The sequence below is a fragment of the Protopterus annectens genome, chromosome 12.part0, assembly GCF_019279795.1.
Source record: "Protopterus annectens isolate FY-2018-M chromosome 12.part0, PAN1.0, whole genome shotgun sequence".
NCBI lineage: Eukaryota > Metazoa > Chordata > Ceratodontiformes > Protopteridae > Protopterus > Protopterus annectens.
Genome location: NC_056746.1, coordinates 235474716 through 235496829, shown reverse-complemented (window position 1 = coordinate 235496829; position 22114 = coordinate 235474716). Strand labels below are relative to the sequence as shown.

Genomic DNA, 22114 nt, shown 5'->3' with positions numbered 1-22114 from the left:
ACAAAGGTGGGCCATCTACAGATCCTGGAAACTACAGATCCATAAGTCTCACTAGTTTCAGATCCAAAGCCATGGAAAGAATTATCATGGAAATGATCAGCAATGGCATAGGACATCTCCAGACACTGAACTCAACCCGATTTGCTTTCATCAATGGCAGGTCATGCCTATTCATCCTGGTGGACATCTTGATGAAGGTCAGCAAAAACAATGAATGAGGGCAAAATGGTTCACACTGCCTACCATGACCTGGCCAAAGCATTTGACAAAATATCCCACTAGGGCATTGTTGGCATACTCAAGAAGTTAGGTACAAACCCATATGTTACTCAATGGATAGCTAGCTGTCTCACAGACAGGACTCAGGAAGTTAGAATTTGGGAGCCCACCTCTACAAAGAGACCAGTCATCAGCAGAGTCTTTCAGGGATCAGTTCTGGGACTGCTCCTTTTTGGCATTGACTTCTCTGACATCAAGGCCAATGTCAAGGGCTTCTTGCTGATAAAAATTTGCAGATTTTTACAAATTAGGAGCAGTCACAGAATCACCCACCAACACTAATGTTCTCCAAGAAACAAATAACTTGTGTCAAGAGTCACAGACTAATACTTAATGTCAAGAAATGCATACTAGTACCCTTCAGGAAGTCATCCACCCCTGGTAACTATCATACTGGCAGCACACTAAGAGTCAACCCTGTAGTCATGGACCAGGGAACACACACATAGGCAGCAGTAATCTAGCCTTTGACTATCACATGCCTACAGTAGTGAGGAAATCATTCCATGTTATGAAACTTATAAACAAAGGTATGGCATCTGGGTTCAAGCAGGTCACTGTTCCACCATATTTAGCATTCTTCAGACCTGTCATTGAGTACAATGACCCCTTTGGTATGTATCTAACCAGGCACATCCAACAATTGGGACATTTACAGAGATTCCTCAGTAAAGAATATAGGGTATAAGTAACATATCCTTTGCAGACCACCTCAAAGCCTTATCCCTGTATTCTGACTCCTACAGTCTGTTGTGGGGAGATCTATGCCTGGCATACAAGGCCTTGTCAGACCCCACCCTGATGTACCTCCTGCATATCCACAAAACAAACAGCACCCAAATTGCTCTTTTTAAAGGCTTAAACCTTGCCTGTGATATAAACAGGACCTGCTGAAGAGACAGGTATGTATCCCAGACACAGCCCCCTTCTCTGGAACAGGCTCCCCATCCATGTGAAGCAGAGTTCCTCCCTAACCCAATTCAACTGTAACTTGATCAACTGGATGGGGAACAGGAAATTCACTCCTGGTTTGGTACCTATGTCTCTAACTGACACAGGCAGCCTATAAATGGTTCATCTCCCAAGTCCCTGCTTTTACATGTTTCATCTGCCAAGTCCCTGCTTACACTTAACGAGAGTATCAGATGTTGTCAGTGGATTTGGGATGCATGGCTGGTCTTAAAAAAGGCCTTAGCTGTCATTAGCCTAATACAGACCTATGAACCTATAATGACAGAATGGTGGATGCAAAAATGGAAAGATTACAGATGGAAGAGTAGTAGCACAAGGAAGGAAGACAAAAGACAGGCAAGTCAGTAAGAGGACAGTGAATAGAGTTTTGGTGATAGGAGACTCAATCACAAAGGGAATTATTAATTATGTACTTACCATAACTTGGTATATGTGTTGTCTTTCTCTCATTCTGCTTCAATGACAAGTTACAGATCCAATCCTTAGATCCCACTCGGCCACCTTCAACAGACTTTATCTTCCTGGCTTGAGTTCATCCCTTACCCATAATCCTCTGCCCCTAGCTCTACCTCCTCAGATCGAGTTTGCTGCCTCTACCAGAAGCAGATAGAAGAAAAAAGGAACCAAGGGCTCAACCTAGAATGTAGGTTCCAACAAAGGTTTCTTTAGATCCTCTAAAAAACACACTTTTTTGGAGGGGATTGGCTGAGTGGGAAGGTAAAGCAGAATGACAGAAGGACAACACAACGACCAAGTTATGGTAAGTACATAACTAATAAATCTGATGTTATCCCTCTCATTGTGCTTCACTGACGGGTCAGAGTCCCCAGCTACATGATTTATTGGGTGGTCTCAAGGAAGGATATGCCAGAGCACCAACGAGCCAAAAGATGTCCTGCTCCTAGAGACCATGTCCAACCTATAATGGGTCATGAAGGTATGAGCTTAAACCAGGATGCTGCAGCTCAAATATCATTAATTGGAACTACTGATGAAAAAGCCACTGAGGCAGCTGTGGATCTTGTTGAATGGGCTTTTGGAAGACTAGGCAATTTCAGACCATTTTTGTCATAAAGAATTATGCAACTGGTTATCCACCTAGCTATTCTTATTTTAGAAACTGCTCGACCCTTATGGTTAGAGGAGAAGGAGACAAATAACTGCTCAGATTTTCTGAATTGTCTTGTTCTATGTAGAAAGAAATCTAACTATCTGTAAACATCCAAGGAGAGTAACATATATTCTCCTTTGTTAGAATAATTCAGAAAGAACACTGGTAACTGAATGCCCTGATTTATATTAGACTCTGTGGCCACTTTTGGCATAAAAAATAGGTTAGCACATAGGGAAACTCTATCCTCGTGAAAAATAATGTATGGAGGTTTAGAAGAAAGTGCCTGCAACTCAGAAACTCTTTTTGCTGAGATAATGGCAGACAAAAATTTCAAGTCACAATCATTAGCCAGTTCAAAACATTTTTTTGGTCAACCCTTGAAAAATGATGGTCAGATTCCATGGAGGAGTGGGGTCTTTGATCAGAGGCTTGAGAAGAAAGACACTTTTCAAAAAACTTTACATATTCTGGTTGAAGCTATAGAACCTGAAGGTAATCCCAAATGAAAATTGGAAATGGCTGATAACTGGAGCAAAACTAGAACCCTCTTTAAATATGGTCTCAAGAAAAGAAATAATTGAAGCAACAGGCACTGAAAAAGGGTCAATGTGATGATTAGTGACTCAAACAGAAAATCTTTTCCACTTGCTTTTATATACTTTCTTCGTGGAAGCTTTCTGGGAAGCTAGAATGATAGCTTTGACAGGCGAGGAAAACATGGACCCTCTAGCAATCAAGAGAACTGGAGAAACCAAGCGATTAACTTGAGGGTGGGGAAATCCGGGTGAAGTCCTAGTGTGGGATAACAGAGGAGGCCCAGTTTGGGTTCCAGTATCCATGGAGGATATCTCAGGTGAGACCAAAGGAAGGGGAACGAAATCTGATGAGGCCAAATGGGGGCAATAAGGATCACAGTACTCTTCAATCGTTCAGCTTTCTGAAGAAATTTTGGGATCAGTGGAAGAGGAGGGTAAGCATAAAGGAGACCGGAGGGTCAATCGTGGACTAGAGTGTCTCTCTGGGAACTGCCTGAAGGAGGGATCAGAGCAAAATAACTGCTATATTTGTTGTTGTGTGGGGAAGCAAAGAGACTGCAGTAGGGAAGTCTCCAAAGGTCAAATATCTTCTTCGCTACTGACTGATCGAGGGACCACTTGTGGGGCATCAAAATGGATCTGCTGCGCCTGTCTGCCAATATGCTGGATTTCCCCAGTACGTGTTGCAAGTAGAAAGTGGTGCGAAGAGATCACCCATTCCCAAACCCTCATGGCCTCTCTGCACAGTGGGTAGGAATGGGTTTCTCCTTGCTTGTTTATATACCAGACAACTTGACATGTTCTCCATGTGAATCGCAATAGTTCCCAGAGGTAGACTGTCCTGAGAGGAGAGGCTTGCAATAATAGGACAGCTCTCATCTCCAGGACATTTACATGCAATCTGGTCTCTAGGGGAGTCCACATACCTTAGACCATCTTCTCCTCCAAATGCCCCCCACCCCCACCCTAGGAGGGAAGCATCTGTGGTCACTGAGGCTATTGGAGGGGGAAGGATGAAGGGTCTGCCTACCAACAGATCGGAGTGAGTCCACTACTCTAAATGACTTCTGCAAATATTTGTCAGTCTGATAGGGGCAGATAGGGGCTGATGCAGAATTGACCACTGAACAGCCAGTGTCCATTGTAGAATGCACATACAGTATCTGGCTAGAGGTACTAGAATTGTAGCAGCTGCCATAGATCCCAGGACCTGTAGAATCAATCTGGCAGGAGGAGATGGATGAGATAACATAGTTTGTACCTAAAGAGTCAAAGTGTTGATGCAGTGTTGGGGCATGGAAGCTACCTGTGTAACTGTGTTCAGCTGAGCCCTGATGAATTTCAAGGTTTGAACAGGCAATGGCTGTGACTGGTCTGGATTTATGGTGATGCCTAGTTAATGGGATATCCGATACAGATAGTCTCTGGCCTCAAAAAGTTGATGCTGGGTGGGGGTAGTTAGGAGCCAATCTTCCAGATAAGAGAATACCTGAAAACCTTGTAGTCGTAGATGAGCTGCATCCACTGCCTTGCATTTGGCAAACACCAGGGGGGCTGTGATGAGTCCAAAGGGCAGGGCTCTGAATTGGAAGTGACTGGCTCCCATGCAGAAGTGCAGGTGACTTCTGGAGCACCTATTTTTATGTGACAGTAAGTGGGCTTTAAGTCCACACAGCACATCCAATCGTCTTTCCTCAGTAATCATAAAAATCCGGAGCTTCTCTTTCTTTACATATAAATTGAGTTTGCTTAGGTCTAGGATAGGCCTCAGGTCCCTTATTTTCTTTGGCACCAAAATGAAATGGGAGTAAGTTCCGGATCCTCTCTGTTAAGCAGGGACCTCTTGGATGGCTCTCTTTTGCAGTAATCTTTTGATCTCTGGAACTGCCAACTCCCTCTGGCTGGGTGGAATGTCGGAGAGCTTCTTTTGAACTTTTGGAAGCAGGAGAGAAAAAGGAATGTAGTATCCTCTGGATATTATGTTTTGCACCCAAGCATTTGTTGTTAATTAGGCACAGGCACCTGGGTGCAAGGAAAAACAGCCTCCAACTGCCTCCAGAGTCAGACAGTCAGGGAGCACTGCAGAAGCGCTGAAATGGCTTTTTGGAAATGGGTTCCCTAAAGCCCCCTCTGCATCTAAGGCTGCGTCTCCCATTAAAGCCTCCTTCTCTGCTTCTGGAAGAGTACTCTCTGCTTTGACCAGGAAATGAACCTTGTGATTTTCAGAACTAAGTCTTCTTAGCTCCTCTTTGATTTCTAGAATAGGTTCATTGAGGGGTGGAAAACGTGATCCCCATACAGACAAGGTCTTACTGTCTTGCTTGCTGCAGGTCAGGGTGTCGTTCACTGATGGGCCAAACAAAGAAGACTCATCAAAAGGGGCATTGACAAAAGAGGCCTTAAAGGGCTCTGCAAAATCACAAAGCCTTGTCCATGCATGTCTGTGTATTGCAATGCCGGTGCTGGCTACCCTAAAGGATCCTTCCTCTAAATAGGAAACAAGCCTCATGGAAGAATTTGCCAGGGAATTAACAGTGGTCAGCTTTGGAGTAACTTTATCTAGCTCCACCTTAGGCAAGTGCTCTGCCAAGGATTCAGAGAATTCCTTAACCAGGTCTCTCTGTAGGCGAATAAAATATTCCAAGTAATTAAGTGCTCTAAGTGAAAAAGTCACAGTGACGAATGTGTGCTTTCTGAACCTGTCCAGCTCTCTGGACTCCCTACATGGCAGTTGGACAGTCAAGCTCAGTTTCACTAGCTCTTTCTTAGTAGCAGCTGGCACCACTATAGCATCAATGGGAATGCCCTTGCTCCAAAATGATCGATCCTCAGGGGAAGAAAGAATCTTATCTGGTCATTTTGGTACAGGCTCTATGGTGTCCAGCTTCTTCCAGGCCAGACAGATGACAAGATCTACAAGAGCATCTGCCAGGGAGACTACCCACGATGTAGACGGGCCCACCCCAAAGTCCTCCAAGAACAGACTCCACTGAAGAAGGATTTTTGAATGACCAGCCACCTCTTTGTGTTAAAATTTCTAAGATGTCTACAAAGGAGACATTGTCCGGTGTTAATTTGGGGAACCCTCTCCCTCATCATAGTCCATATTCTTAGCGACGGACTCCATAGGGGTGTCCAAGTGCCTCCTCTTGCACGTCCTCTTCCATGAGATTTCCTCTGTGGGATATTCAGGTGAGGAGTCAGAAGAGGAAAGGGTCACCTCAGCTGGAAGAGTTTGGAAGTCCCTAAAGGCGGGCTGACCCTGGACAGAAATGGAAGGTTCAAGGCCCAGATCCGATGCAGCGACATGGGAAGGAGAAGAAGTCAAAGGGTCTGGTGCTCTTTTCCAAGAGAAAGCCTTTTCTAAAACTCGGAAAGCCGCCGGTCCCAGGATACCCTGCTCCACTCCCTCAGAGCCAAAGCCACTGAGAAAGAAGGAAAGAGCACTCCAGCACCCCAGCTCTCCGATATAACCAGACCTGCAGTGTCAAGGGCTGAAGCTGCAAGGGGGGAGAAAGATCTGACAAAACTGGAGCCAAGCCTCACCCCTTGGATCCAGCCATGACATCACAGACCCACGACTCACTCCGATCCAAGGATCTCAGAGCAGAGGTAGTCAAGGTCACTGTCGGCATCAAGGAAGCAAAGGTCCTCTGATCTGTCCCCGAATCCCTCGGTAGACTGCTGTTCTGGTGCCCCAAAACTGTTATTCAGATCGGAGAGGGAGAAAAAGAAGAAGTAGCAGGGAGTCTCTCAGATCCGTGAGGGGATGGGAAATACCCTCATCTGGATCTGAGCCTTGATAATGGACCTAACTGCCCATGTCATCATATAGGCTCCTTGAGGACCTGGAAGAAACCACTGAGGAAGGTCTTGAATGTTTAGGGGTCTGCAATATCTTCGTCGGCACAGTAGGAGATACCAGTCTTATGGACCTCCCAGGTGAATGAATGCTGGATCCTGGATCTGGGGATTTATGGATATGAGAAAGTGGCTCTGGTAGGATCATAAGAAGAAGTTGGTCCAGAAGGAGTCTCACTCTGAGCCATCAAGTCTATCAGATCCGAGGAAGCCAACATAGCTCTCGGTACCAACATCCTTGGATCTGACTCTCTAGCAGTTTTCAAAGGAGGCTCAGAGGATGCCTGGATTCCTTATGTCATTACTTTTTTGACTCTGAGTCTTGTAAGTCCTTAGAGGAGGGGGGGTTGAGTCCCTGGAGAAGAAAGAGGAGTGGATAGAAGCCCTTTTAAAATTAACTTGTTTTTAAGCTCTTGGACTGCCCAACAAAGCCCTTTTAAAATTAACTTGTTTTTAAGCACTTGGACTGCCCAATGATTGAAACCCTCACAGATTTTGCAAGCTGTATCCAAATGGGCAGCCCCCAAACAGTAAACACATTTGTCATGTGTGTCTGAGAGTGGGATTTTCCTATTGCACGTTTTTTTGTTTTGTTTTTTTTTTTTTGTAAATAAAGGGCCGAGGCCCAAACGGACAGGAAAAGGAAAGATGAGAATAGACCTAATGCCCTCAAATACTAGACATGAAAGGGAAGAGAATATTATGAGGCTGGAAAAGGTTTTAATATGAAGAGAAAAAATATGAGAAAAATTCCACTTAACTGACACTGAACTCAGAGCACTGGTGACAAACGGGATCCGGGAGGTAGACCTAAGTGCAGAGGATTATGGGTAAGGGAGGAGCTCAAGCCTAGAAGATAAAGTCTGTTGAAGGCGACTGAGTCAGATCTGAGAATTGGATCCGTAACCCATCAGTGAAGCAGATGAGAGGGACAAGATAAGATTTAACAGTTTAGGTAAGCAAAAAAGGAGAGGTAAGACTTCCTTAAAACTGGTCTTGGGGCATTGACTCAGTAAAATGGGAGTAGGTCAATAAAATGTAAACCAAAAAAGACAGATAGAACCACACTGAGGTGTATTTAACCACAAGTGACCTGACAGAAGGGGGACAACTGAGGTGGCAGCAAAGACAGAAGAAGAAAGAGATGATTAAGGAGTATAACAAATGGTTTAAACAGTGGAGAAAGAGGCCTTCAAGGTAGTAGAAGGTAGGGAAGAAACCTGACAGACAGAACAGCTGTATGAAAGTATAAGATTAAATGTTATCTCTGAAGCGACAGCTGTACTCAGTGCTAGGTTAGAAGGATAGGACAAGTGAAAGTAGCAGAAGTGGGGGGTAGGTGTTTAGGCAGCATACAGAAAATAGAAAGAAATGCAGTGCATTGCAGATGAGCAAACAACAACTTGGAGATGGCTGGGTAGTCTTACTCTATAAAGCAAGGAGTCTAGGTAGAAAGTTGCAAACAGATATACCAGACAGGAAAGCAGACATTGCTGCTATCCATGAAACATAAGTCGGTGATGTCACTAAGATGGGGTAGGACATGGAGATGCCCATGTTTAGATTGTTCAAGAATGATGCAGAAGGGAGAGACAAGGGTGGAATAGCAATCTATATAAAACAAGGCACAAAAAGTGACATCAGAGACTAGAAACCATAATACCAAGCATGTGACAGGAAGTGGTTAGGGACAAAAGCTAAGTTTAGTATCCTGGCAGTTAAGGTTCAAGAAGGAGGGAAAGTGGGTGAACTGATACAAAGCATCATTCAACAGACAAATGAGGTAGAAGGATGACAAACTGGAGGAGAAAATAGAGGAGTGGGGTAGAAGGATGATGGCAATGCTCTGAAACAAATAAATCCGCCATGAGCAAAGTGTGAGATTTCCCAACTTCAAATCTTTCATGGAGCAGAATCTGATTGAGGTTTTAGACCATTAAGAATTCTTCCCAGCTGTTACAGGACTGAACTAGAGAGACCAGAATTCAGAGCACTGTCTTAATGCAGAGGACATCAGAGATGCCCAGGTAAAGGCATTGCTAGCCAACGGTGACTATGCCACTGCATGATTTGACCTATAGACACTAGCAGCAAACTGAGAAAATAAAGACGCTATGGGATGGATCCAGAATGAAGGGTCTATATTAGAACATTGCAGTTTCAAAACTTCGAATGTTCGAATATCGACCACTATTCAGCGAAAGCTGAAAATATCAAAGCTACAGAAAACCAAATTTTTTCCTAGGGAAAGAATTCAGTTGTCCGTTTCTGTTGCTTCGGTATTTTCAGCGCTGTGGTGGAAAGTTAAGGGTTGGGTTCAGGTAAGTGTGTGATTGAGCGCGGGTTACGTTAGTTAGGGTTAGGATGCGGGTTAGGTATGTGTGCGATTGTGTGGATGTAAGGGTTAGGTGAGTTAGGGTTAGGGCACAGGTTAGGTATGTGTGCGATTGTGTGGACGTGAGGGTTAGGGCGGGTTAGGGTTAGGGCGCGGGTCAAGTAAGTGTGCGATTGTGTGGACGTGAGCGTTAGGGCAGGGTAGGTGAGTTAAAGTTAGGGCGCGGGTGAGGTGAGTGTGTGATAGTGATGGACCTTAGGGTTAGAGTTTGGGTTAAGGTAAGTGGATAGTTAGTGGTGTATGCAGAGTTTAGTGTAGGGCTAGGTGTAAGATTTTAAGTGTATGTGTGTGGATTGCTGTTCGTTTGGTGTGCTTGTGTTGTGTGTATGTGTTTTGGAACACCAAATTTTTTCCCTAGGAAAAAGTTTGCTGTTCTGTATGTTCAATGTTTTCAGCTTTCACTGAATAGGGGTTGATATTAGAACATTCGAAGTTCTGAAACTGCAATGTTCTAATATAGACCCCAGAATGAAGTACTCGTGGCTGTAGATAAGGGAATGAAAAACAGACAAAAATGCAAAAGCAGAAAAAAAAAAGCAAACAATGTGACTAGACGGAAGGCATGGCAAGTAAATGGGCTAAAAGATAGGGCCTACAAGTTATAGGACTGAAGAGGAGCAGAAGTAAAGGAGGCATAGTATGAGTCTAGCAGAATAAATAACACATATGGTGAAGGCAGCAAAAGAAAAGGCTGAAGGGAGTTAGAAGAGGGCTTCAAGAAGGAAGGGAGGGAGAGAGGACAGAACTGGCCAGGCCACACAAAAATGGGAGGGAGCTTACAGAAAAGTTATGACTTGCCTATCACTTCTTGAAAAAGTAGGTTAGATCTAATTGTGGTTGTTAGTAAGGAGTAAATGGACACATGATCCAGCTGCCTTACACATTCTATTATTTTATGAAGACTGACAAAAAAAAAACGCAGAGTTAGTAAAATGAACACTTTCCTTCAATCTCGAGAAAGGAAAACATGCTGGGAAAGAAGCAGGGCAGGAGGGAAGAATAATGAGCAGACACAAGGAGAAACAGGGAGGAGATGGAGAGGAAGCTGGCTGCACAAAACCAGATGGGCTACCTCCCTAAGTCCTCAACAATTTGGTCAATGTGTTGGAAGATCCCTTATGCAAATGCTCAACAGATGACTGACAAGTGCAAAGTGCCAGAGCACTGTAAGACAGCAACCATTGTACCCTTGCACAAAGTAGGGATAGGAGACCGGCCTGCAGGTGAATTTGTCAGGAAAGTACCAGCATATGTGGCCTACCTGGGCTTCAGCAAGGTCCCTGGCTCTAACCCACACAGTGGACCAATATGAAAACTGAAGAGGTTGGGGGTCAGACCAACACTGAGGAAATGGTTAGCTGCGTGCATGGATAATACGATACAGACAGTTCTGGTGAGAGGGGCAATGTCAGCAATTAGGAAAGAGACTACTGCAATACCTCAGCCATCTGCTATGGGCCAAATACTTTTCACTGTGTTTGTTTCAGGCACAGAGGGCAGGATTGTGCTCTTTACCGATGACGCAAACAAAGGTGAAGAAGTACAGGATGAGGGTTTATATGAAGGAGCTGGAAAGGCTAAATAAGTGGGCAGAAAGATGCAGTAGGGACTCAGTCAAACGAATACATAGTACTGCACTTAGGCCACAACAGCTCTGGTGTGGTACATTATAATGTGCATCTGGGCGTATGGATCACACATAGTCTAGACCACCAGGAGAAGGTAAAGAGGGCAACAGCAGCAGCAGTAAACAGAATTCTGGGGTGCATCCTTGGAAGCATAGATTAAAGAAATAAAGGGGTAATACTTCCAGTCTATAGGGTCCTGGTCAGACCACACTTTGAGTACTGCATGTAGTTCTGGAGGCCTTATACAGAAAGGAATATTGGATTTACCAGAATAACCCAACCACCCTCAGAGAAGCCCTTTGTCAAAAGAAAGAAGATAAAAAGGCATTTTACAATCACAAATGAGTAGTAAAATACACACTTTTTCACAAGACAAAGCATCATTGCTGTAGGCTTCTATGAGTCAGTCAGAGAGGTTGAGTGGAGTTTATTTTTTAAAGAAGTCAGTGTTAAACACAAGTACAGATCCAAGCAAAATATGATTGTTTGAAAGGTGTTAGTGCTGGATATAGATGGAATAGAAGTTGGAAGGGAGTTCTATATTCTAGACATTGCTACAGAAAATAAAGAATACTCACCAGAGTAATTACTGGACTTTGGAACAATAAGCTTGAGATGATTACTGGAGGGGAAGAGATAAGACCAGATGCAATAAGAAGCTAGAGAAGACAAAGTTCTTTTCATATGAAACCAAATGAAGCAGACACAGGCAGCCAACTGTAGGGACTATCTACTTCTTGAATCTCCAGTACTACTTTTTCATAGAGAAGGTTGCAGACCCAAAGGACTAACAGAATGGGAAGAGTAGAAGGGAATCCGCAGAGGCATTCAAATGGGCATGATGCAGGCAGAGATGGAGGGAAGGAAGACTTTTAAATGCACATAAAGGGTGGACTAGATTGGTTTGTTGCCTCCTGCCATCAAGCATATGTTATGCAATGTAATACAGGCAAAGCACACTAAATGCAATACATATTTTGTAGTGTACAAATAGTCAAATGCAGTTGAATGAACATGGACAATATGTACAGGTAAATATAAAGTACTTACACCCAATTACAAAAGTGAAGCACTGAGAGAAATAATGAAATCTGAAGAGAAGACTAGATAACTTTAGGCTAATATTATTAATTTAATCACTGTAAGCAGTTAGCAGATGGCTACTAAGTCAAAGTCCTTTAGTGGAAAATCACGGTAGTACATTTAATGTCAAGCCAGTAATAAGGATACCTTATTCAAATACCTAGGGCTAGAATTAAATTAATTTCACAAGAAAACTAGCTTACATTATGGGTTGGGGTGAGGAAGATCTGTTGTACTGCTTCAAGGACTTAAGGAATGCCACACCCTGTGCAACTGCTACCCAGTAGCCAGTTTTTTAAGTAGGTGAAATTAATGTCGGGTGTTAAGTATCAGGCCAAGTAACTTAATAAATAAAATGCAAGATGTAGGCAAGCCTTCACAAGGTCCAAATTCCAAATTACTTCTCTAGAAGCAGGGGTGTAACCACATCACCACATTTCAAGCTAATTGGTGTAGCTAGCTTATTAGCCTTAAATCTATATATCCGTATACACCACCCTTTTACAAACACACACACACACACATATATGTGTGTATGTGTGTATACACACACATACACATATATACATTTATCGGGTCTATATTAAAAGACCGAAGAGGTGTTTCATCGAAAACCTCTTGGTCGACACATAAACCCACACCCCCCTAACTAAATGTACCAACTCCGAGATTACACTACAGTGAGGAAAGGGGCAAACACAAGGGGATGGCCAAGCAATTTCTTTCCCAGGGAAAGAAATTGCTGTTTTGAGAGTTCCCGCTTTAGTGCATTCGCTCTTTGTGTGTCAATCAAGAGGTGTTCGATGAAACACCTCTTCGGTCTTTTAATATATAGACCCATATTTATCAGTGTGTGTGTGTGTGTGTGTGTGTGTGTGTGTGTGTGTGTGTGTGTGTGTGTGTGTGTGCGCGCACACACATACACATTTATTTATTTAATGATTGACTGAATGGCATTTGATTACTGGGATAGTCCAGTAAGCCAAGAATGGAGGACAAAGGAGAAAAGCTCCAAGAACATGTTACAAGCTTGACACAATTAAGTTGTACAGAATATCACAGTATACATACTTATACAGTTAAAGAAAAACACGAATGTGCATAGTATAGCAACAATATCAACAAAACAGCATAGAGCATTTCAACAAAAACATCATTTAGGCAGTTGGCATGAACACTTTTGTTAGTGTATCTAAAATATAGACTGGAGAAGTGAATGAGTATAGTTAAGTTAGTAGGAGGAGGTCAGGTCTTGAGGGAGGGGGGTTTGGGGCAGTTAAAGCTCCAAACAGAAGATGGGTAGTTATACAAGGAATTTTAAAGATTGCAGTGTTTGGAATTGATCTGAGAGTTACAGGAAGTGAGTTCCACTTTTTGGCAACAGTATAGGAGTATATAAGATGGCCAGCTGGAAGTTTTGGTTTATGAATTTGTAGCATATGTTGATTTTCAGATCTATGTGATCTGTTGGGTAGGTAGTTGGTGAAAAGGGAGGAGAGAGCGGGACATAGTAATGGTTTGTGTACAATTCTGTGTGCTGTCAGTTGTATGTAGGAGAGATAGTGTGGTAATTCTAACCAGTTTAGAGATATAATGCTGTACACAGTGGTGGGGTAGAATAGGGGGCGTTTGTTACAAATCGAGCAATTTTGTTGTAGCAGGTTTCTAGTTTGGACTTTAGATTGGAGGATAAGTTTATAAGTAGTGGAGCACCATTTATATGCGTGTATGTATATATATATATATATATATATATATATATATATATATATATATATATATATATATATATATATATATATATATATATATATATACACACAAACACACACTCTGTAATGAGTTAAGTGCCTTTAATGTGCAATCAGAATCAATACTGCAGTAAGAAAGGTGGGAATATTCTCACAGCAACTATCTATATGACAAGGTCTTAACTGCCTCCTACTGTTGTACAAAGGTTACTAGCCTGGAGGACTAAACTGAGGGGAAGTTAGCTCCTCGCATATAGGTTCATATGAATGAAGAGATGGAAACATGGAAGCATTTAGCCAGGGCTAACCTGTGTAAATAATTGGTTCAAGAGATAAAAGTTGGGCCTGGAAGAGACTTGCAGTCTTGGAATTTCTTTTTGGTAGAAGACTGCCTGTATCCTGGAAAGGCTCTGTGATACTACTGTGAAGATACTGTTTGCTTTACTTGAAAACTGCAAAGCCAGGTGGGGCTAATATTTTAATTTCTGAATTATTGAATAAACCTGCATTTTTTAAGTATAGCCTGCCTCCAGTGTCTTTTTTGGCTCTTACACTGGTGTGTCTATGGACAAGTGATTAGAGACAAGCCAGTATTTAGTTCCTCACAACTTACTTGCCCAGTCTAGTCCCCACTCTTCCAGCTTCAAATTCATTAACTAACTCTGCTGGCATACTCATGCCAACTCGGGAAAGCGAACACTCATATTCAGTCTTATGCAACGGATGCCACGCCGGTCACTCATTGTGTTTTTTGCCGGTATAGTTACTGTGGTGTGTTTCTGGTTACCCAACACATGCATGCATACACACACACACCCACACAAAAAACACACTCCATGAATGTCAAACTGCCATGTAATTTTTTGATGCAAATAAATGAAGAAAAATGAAAGGTGTGAGTCTGTATATGGTTCTTTGGAGTTTGTGTGCCTTTGCTTTTCTGGTTTAAATAAAAGACTGATTTAATTTATAAGACAAAGATAGCTGCTACTACTACTTCTAGCTGGTTAATTTTAGACTGCGAGATGGGGAACTTTTTTCACACAATGGATTGGTTAAGTCAATGTGCAGTATGAGAAATGTTTCCAGCTTTTCAATGCAGTCCTTAACTTTTTAATGCAGCAAAGATCTGTAAACCCAAGATTGTCAAAATATTACACACTTTGAACTTCCCAGAAATAGAAACATATATAAAAGCATCTGTGCTTAAAACTTCAATAGACTGGATAAACCCAAATTATTTTGCCAACTGGAAAGAATTAACAATGGCTATATTAACAAATGAATTTAATCTGTTAAAAAAAATTTGGAGTAGTACACAAATCAAACAACCCTGGTACATACTATGCATAAGTATACAATATAATATAACAAAACCTTCTAAAACAACACTGATTAATCATTACATCAATTACTTTAGGAAACTTATCAATGCAAACATAGATCTAAAACTTTGGTTTGACCTTTTAACCCCATTTACCATCACTAAGAACTTTCCTCACAAAATATATAGGGAAACAATAACCTCCTGGGAACAAAATGGATTCTTATGCTGGTTTCAATGTGTAAATAAATTAAATGTTTTAGATATACATATGATAAAAACTGCTTACAATATTACAACACAGGACTGGTTAACCTTACAAAGCATTCTAATGTACACTCAAGATTTATGCATATTAATTAATAATTCCTCATTTAAAGATATTCCAAATGTAATAAGTTTTCTGTATGAATTTATATACAATAATTGTGAAAAGAAAAATTCCATTTCAAATCTATATAAAGAGTTAATAACATATAAAACAATTCCCAAACCATCATACTGGCAGTTCTTAACAAAAGGTCAGTCATTGCAGTTAACAGAAGAAATTAAAAGTAAAATCTTACTATCAGTTAATTACACCTCTAACATACAGTACTGGAAAATATTTAACTTGAAATACTTACATAGAGCATTTTTAACACCAGATAGAATTAAAAAGATCGGTACTACTACAAATGGTTTTTGCTGGAAGTGTGAAAAGTCAAATAAAGCAGACTGGATTCATATTTTTTATGAAAGTAATAAAATTAAATCATATTGGAATGGAATCAATCATTTTTTACAAGCTTTATTTAATGAATCCTTTACCTTAACTAAAGTATTGATAATACTAAATGTAAATGAAGGTCCCTACCTGAATAAGACAAATATGTATTTGTTATGGACAATACTTGCTATATCTAGGAAATGCGTAACCAGAAGGTGGAATTCAAATACACCCCCGACCTTGGAAGAATTCTACACTTTACTGAAGACAACTGCATTAATGGAAATAAAAATCAAAGAACTACAAATCTATCCCAGGCAATTGGTAAATAATCCTTGGAAGAAAGTTATATCTTTGTTGGACACTCTGCAATAATCAATATTATATCTCTGATAACTGATCTGTTAATTCTATATTTAATAACATACAGTGTATATAATTGAAAGTCAGGCTATTAAAAATATTGTATATAGTTGTTTAAAATGATATTTAAAAATATTATGTAAATGTAATTTTAATTGAAAATAAAAAAAAAATATTTGAGAAAAAAAATATTACATATTACACCCAGAGGGCCCAGAACAAGCAATCAAGGGAAAATCTAGTGTAGAATATCACATCTTTAACAACCTTCACATATCCCTACATTCCAGAGCATTTTCTTAAAAATCTAGTTAAAAAGTAGAAACCAAACAAACAAAAATACTTTGCAAAAAGGAAATCAATTGCACACACAATCTTAGGAACATATTTTTTTCCCTAAAGTTTCACAAACAACTTTTCATATCTTGAAAACTGTACAAGCTATATGTTATTAACTCTTTATATAGATTTGAAATGGAATGTTTCTTTTCACAATTATTGTATATAAATTCATACAGAAAACTTATTACCCTTATTATGCAACAGATCAGTGTTGTTCAGCCAGACATCCTTCCAAGCGACAGCAAGAAAATATTTACTGAGTGTTAGGTTACTGAGATATGTACAGAAATATGAACATTATATTGATTTGCATAATTAACAATATAAACAATACTGAATTATCTTTCAAGATGTACAAGTTATTATTACACAAAACAATCAGTTTTTAGCTGGTGCTCAGCAATTAGCACACAGGCACAATGTAAAACTCGTTTTGTTTCATTTAGTGAATGGTGACACTAAGAAGCTAGGGACACAAATAACAGGTTTACACAGTATAATCTAATGGTCAAGTGAAAGGACAATCTGGTAAGTAGTCCTCAGTGTATAAGAACTACTTCTTTCAGGGAGATGTCACAGCCATTTTCCAGCACAGAGCAGGGACTTTTCTGACTAGTTTAAGTTAACATGCAGCAAGGTTCTTCATGTTAAACTTGCTTACATTGCACATTCACAATAAAATCAGTCAACTACAAATGCAGCTTTTGCACAAGGTCAATTCACAGAGGCGTGATGTCTGACAGAAATCCTGCTATATAAGGCACAGAGGACCAATATAATGTCCACGGGCTACTGTACAGTGACAATAACTTTAGTCGGCTACTGCTCACAGCTGCAGCTTTTGCACAAAGCCAGTTTGCAGAGGTGTGACTTCTGCCAGAGCTCCTGCTACATAAAAGATGTTCCTCAGAATTTCAGTAGATACTCAATAGGATGAATAAATGGAATATGGTCACTGCTTATACTATGAGGCACCTGCTGAGGCACAGAACTCTTATGCAACAGTTTACCTTTAGAGGCATTTCCTGCATTATTTTACAACAGTACCATACTTCTCAGCTGTCCCTAGCTGATTCCTACCAAAATGGCTGCCGGGTAAATGTTGGATGCACATACTTCTTTGACTATTTTGCTGGAGCAGGTCTGAACTGTATATATCTCTCCTTGTATCCCAATCCACCTGGATAAATAAGAGTATTTCTACAGAAGCTCTCAATCTTATCAGCCTGGTATATAAATGTCGTAGACAGCTGATTTCAGTGCCTGGGTTGTAGGAGACACTAATGAATTTATTATACAACTTCTCAATCTTTTAGATAGTTTAATATTCCCTCATGTACTTATCACTCTACTCATAAATCTGGAAATTGTCTGAACATAGGTGTGCCAGTCTTTTGGAGGCTAGGGTCTTAGTGGAATGAGTCACATGTATTATCCACCAGATGGTTTATTTCAGTTAGGAGCTCATACCAGTTTAGTCACCTAAGAGTAAACTGGCCAGCTGTAGTGATTTGGCTTGTAGCACTGAGTTGGTCCACTTTAGATACTTGTGTAACAATATTAGGACAATGATACCACAATGGATCAGCTGCTACACAGGGAGAGTGCTAACAATTTAATTTGCTTGCCATAGACTATAATACTGCTGTTATAAACACTCACAACACTGTGCTCCTCCCTTCTCACTCTGTTCATGTCCCAGCTCTACCAGTCAGCATAAAGCATGGTTTGATCAGCTGTGTGTGCTGTGAAGACTAGGTTTACAGATGGAACACACTACAAAGATGTATCTGCTTGACAACAGCCTTCCTCTAGATGCTTGCTATTTAGTATACCAAACTGAAATCCCATTTAACAAGACTATTTATTTGTCCATTTAGAATCTGATCCATCATACTGTCCAAAGCAGTCCTTCAGTGGTGGAAAGGCTATGCACCCAACCTGTCTTGCAGCTTGGGAATTTTTTTTCATATGGTCTATAGAAGGATGTTGCACTTTTTTCCAGACATTTGTTACCAAATTAGGCACTCTTTCCTCCACAATGTATCCAGGTTTTAATGTAGTATACCTGCTGAAAGTACACATTTCTCCTGGACTGAGTTGTGATATATCAACTCTGATGGAGTCATTAGTGTGGTTTATTACTGATCCCTACCTATGACAGTCAGGATTGTGGTCCACTGAGACTTTAAAGTCTTCTTGAGTCACTAAAGCCACTTACTTTTCAAAATGTTCAATCCTTGCAAGAACTGGGGATTTTCAATCTTCCTTAAAAAAGGTCTTGATAGCTCTCATTCTTGACAATCAGTTTTTGGACCCATATATGTTACAAAATGACTGCCCAGTCCCTAACCTTGCTTTCACAAGCAAGGTTACTGAGGCATCAGTATATGTGAATATGTATTCTTAATTGACATTCCATGGCCTTTTACATCAGTCTGGCTTTAGATATGAAACAGTCTTTATTCAGACTGTCCATGACCTCCTCATAGACCAAGAATAGTGATTGTATTCCTTGTTGTCCCACATTGCTCGGTGCCTTCTGACACTGTGGACCATATTTTTTAGCAAATGAGTACCCGACACACTGTGGTTTATCTGGTACCTTACACAAATGGTTTGCCTTTTACCATTACGAACCACCCATATAATGCAAGGTATCACAGGGATCACTTTTGGAACATTTGCTGTTAAAATAATGTACATTGCCACTTAGGTAGGTCCTATCAGGTAAACTATTAAGTATTTGCTGATGATATTCAGCTTCACCTCTCCTTTACTTGGGACCTGTGCCATCCTTAACCACTCCTGAAGCCTGCTTGAAGTCCATCCTTCAGCTGATATTTGAAAAATTAGTTAAAATTTAACCTGGTGAAGACAGTCAATGCTCTTTCATGCCACCACCCATCTCCATTGCGTTTCGTTTCTTTTCCCTTATTATTACATATATAGAAATACAATGGAATATGTATCACAAGCCTATAATCTAGGAGTAATCCTTAATAACAAGTTTATACTCAAGGACCTAATGCTGGCTGTCATTAAGACCTTGTATTTTCATCTTAAAATGACCGCCCAGATCCAGAACCTCATTCCAACTCCTTTACACTACAGAAGCACACTTTACCTTGGATTATTTCAGGGGGAACCTAATATAACTGCAGCAGGTGCACAATTCAGTCGCATATATGTTGGCAGGGGCATTCAAGTTATATCACAACACTTTTTGCTGCAGGATCTGTACTTTCTTCCAGGTCTGTTTTTAAGATTCTTGTTGCGACCTAATAAGTCCTACACAAGATGGTTCCTACTAATTGTAACAGCTCCACAGCTATGGCCCCACATCAAGTGACAGACTGCCAGCTACTCTGAATTCATATCCATAAATAGCTGGAAGACTGCCATTCACTTGTTTTGCTTTAAATAATGGAATCAACAACCTTCCCTGATTCAGGCATGTGCTTTACAAGCATTCTTTAAGAATGCTTGTAAAGCACATGTCTGAATCAGGGTAGGTTGTTTAGGAGTGGCTTTTTAAAGCAAAAAGTAAATTACTAAAAAGTAAAAATAGCTCGCCTAATCATTTTAATTGTTCCTTACTAATTTACTATAATTAAGTTTTTTTTCATAGGCTCATAGGTAAGTACTAGTCTAGCTGCCCTTGTGGGCAATTTTATAATTTCCCTTTTTGTGCTTGAAATAATCTACCACATTTAGTTATAGATTGGCCTTACCCATCCTCTATCCCTAATGAAAATAACTGGGATCATTCCACAGATAATTTGAGGGGACCCATGCATGGGATAAAGCATTTAGGGGCTGTCTCTGTCCATGAGTAGTAAAGGGGGCAGTCCTGTGGTAAATTTTCAGTTTCTAATCTATAGATCTAAGTTGTGCTTGAATACAGACATGGATGAACTTTGTTTTATCTGGATGAGGAGTCTGTTCTACAACAGTGGTATCCTTTAAAATATATTCCTGTCCCTCCAAACCATTCTGCTGATGTTGCAGAACATGTTTAGATCCCTAGACTTAGTACTTCTGATGCCACTTGATTTGCCGATGTGCAGTAAATCCATCAGTAATGTGTCAGAGGATGGTTTGCATGCCAGACACAGGTCAGCTCTTAGCACTCTGTAGGATACCGAATATACTGACAGGGCTTTGATTTGGTTCATGTAGGACATGCTGTTTAAGCCTTGTATCCTTTAAGTATGGTATCTCTGTGGGTGTTCCTGTTGCAGCATGTGTCTGAAGAGATACACGCCAAAAGGAACATTATATTCAAAATTGGCCTAATGAGGGCTGAATAAAGGGGGACAATAACATCCCTAGATCAAGACACAATCCTTTTGTTTATAAGCTGTGCAATACAGAAGTACTTTCTTACAACATATATATTTGTTAATATCTATTGTATTAATCATCTGTCATTTTGTTTTTATCTGCAAAATGCTTAGATTTTAAGCATTTAAATATTCATATAAATATCATTATACAGAAACATCAGCATATAAATCAACAGTGCTTCCCATGTATACTCAGAGAAATGAAGAATGGTCTTGTCTATGTGAAGGTAAAATTAATTAAATGAAAATTAGGTAGCTTAGTTCCCTCTAGAGAACACTTAGGGGGTGAAGCAACAAGGACTTCTGAGATGGTTATACCTTCATCCAGAGCTACTTTATTGGGACCAGTTGCTTGAGGTTGGTAGGTTTACTCACTGGGAAATATTTAAGGAGGGAACCTTATTTTAGGATCAAGATTTTATGGTCTACTGCGCATAAACAGCCACACACACAGAGAATTGTCTAGGTCCATTAGAGGAGCTCCAAAGAAGTCCATTTTAAGTAGTTTCTTTTGTAGCATGTGGGAGGAGCAACTGTTTTTGAAAGGATTAATTAGTAGCCTTCACCAAACTGCCCTGCAGCGTAGACTGGGGAGGGCTAAGGATAATGCAAGTAAATTGGAAAAACTTATGGAGATAAACTTGCCCAGGGACAAATGGAAATTGAAATGGCAAGCTCCTAGATATGCTACCAAGTGAAGGAGTTTTAGATAATTTGCTTGGAAGTGTCTGCACAAATATTTTTACATGCCAGTAATGGACCTTACACAAACTGAATGCATCAGCAGTGGGGAGGTGTGGGCACCTAGGATCATATCTTCAGACACTGCATCCCTTCATCCATAGTATAAAAAAAATATTGAGAACCAGGATTTGCTTTTTAGGGGCAACTTTGACAGACACTTAGACTAAAGATAGAAGAATTCACTTGATTTATTATCAGTGGTCACAAAGAAAGTAATAACCAGGAAATGGAAGCAGGCGGTCCCACCCCTTGTAACTGAGGTATTACATATGATGGGGGAGTTATTGGTATCAGAAAGAAGGCAACTGGATACACATGCAGGAGCAAAATACAACGTCAAATAGTGACCTTGTCTGCAATACATAGAAGTGGGGAGTGGTAAACAATGGACTGGCATAGACTGGTAAACCGATTAAGCATTACAGCTGGTCCACTGTTGAGGGGTACTAGACTGAAGTCATTACACGGTGGTGGCTTTCTCAAGGAAAGTCTAGGATTAAAAGATGGGAGGCATGGCCAGATTGAAATGTGAAGTATTTCCTATTTTCCTAAAAAAGATATAGATAACTACCCCTAAAAAAGGTATAGATAACTATGGAATTAAGGTTGCGAGTGTTTTGGATACAGCTGTCAGACATTATCTTTATTTGTGCTGCTCCAACTG

At 40.5% G+C, this 22114-nt stretch overlaps 1 protein-coding gene across 1 annotated transcript in view; it reads right to left on the bottom strand.

Annotated features, from left to right (window-relative positions):
- LOC122816478 (ADP-ribosylation factor-binding protein GGA1-like) overlaps positions 1-22114 on the bottom strand; it is a 1452484-nt gene that overhangs the window by 1112277 nt on the left and 318093 nt on the right. The gene's annotated exons all lie outside the window — the stretch shown is intronic.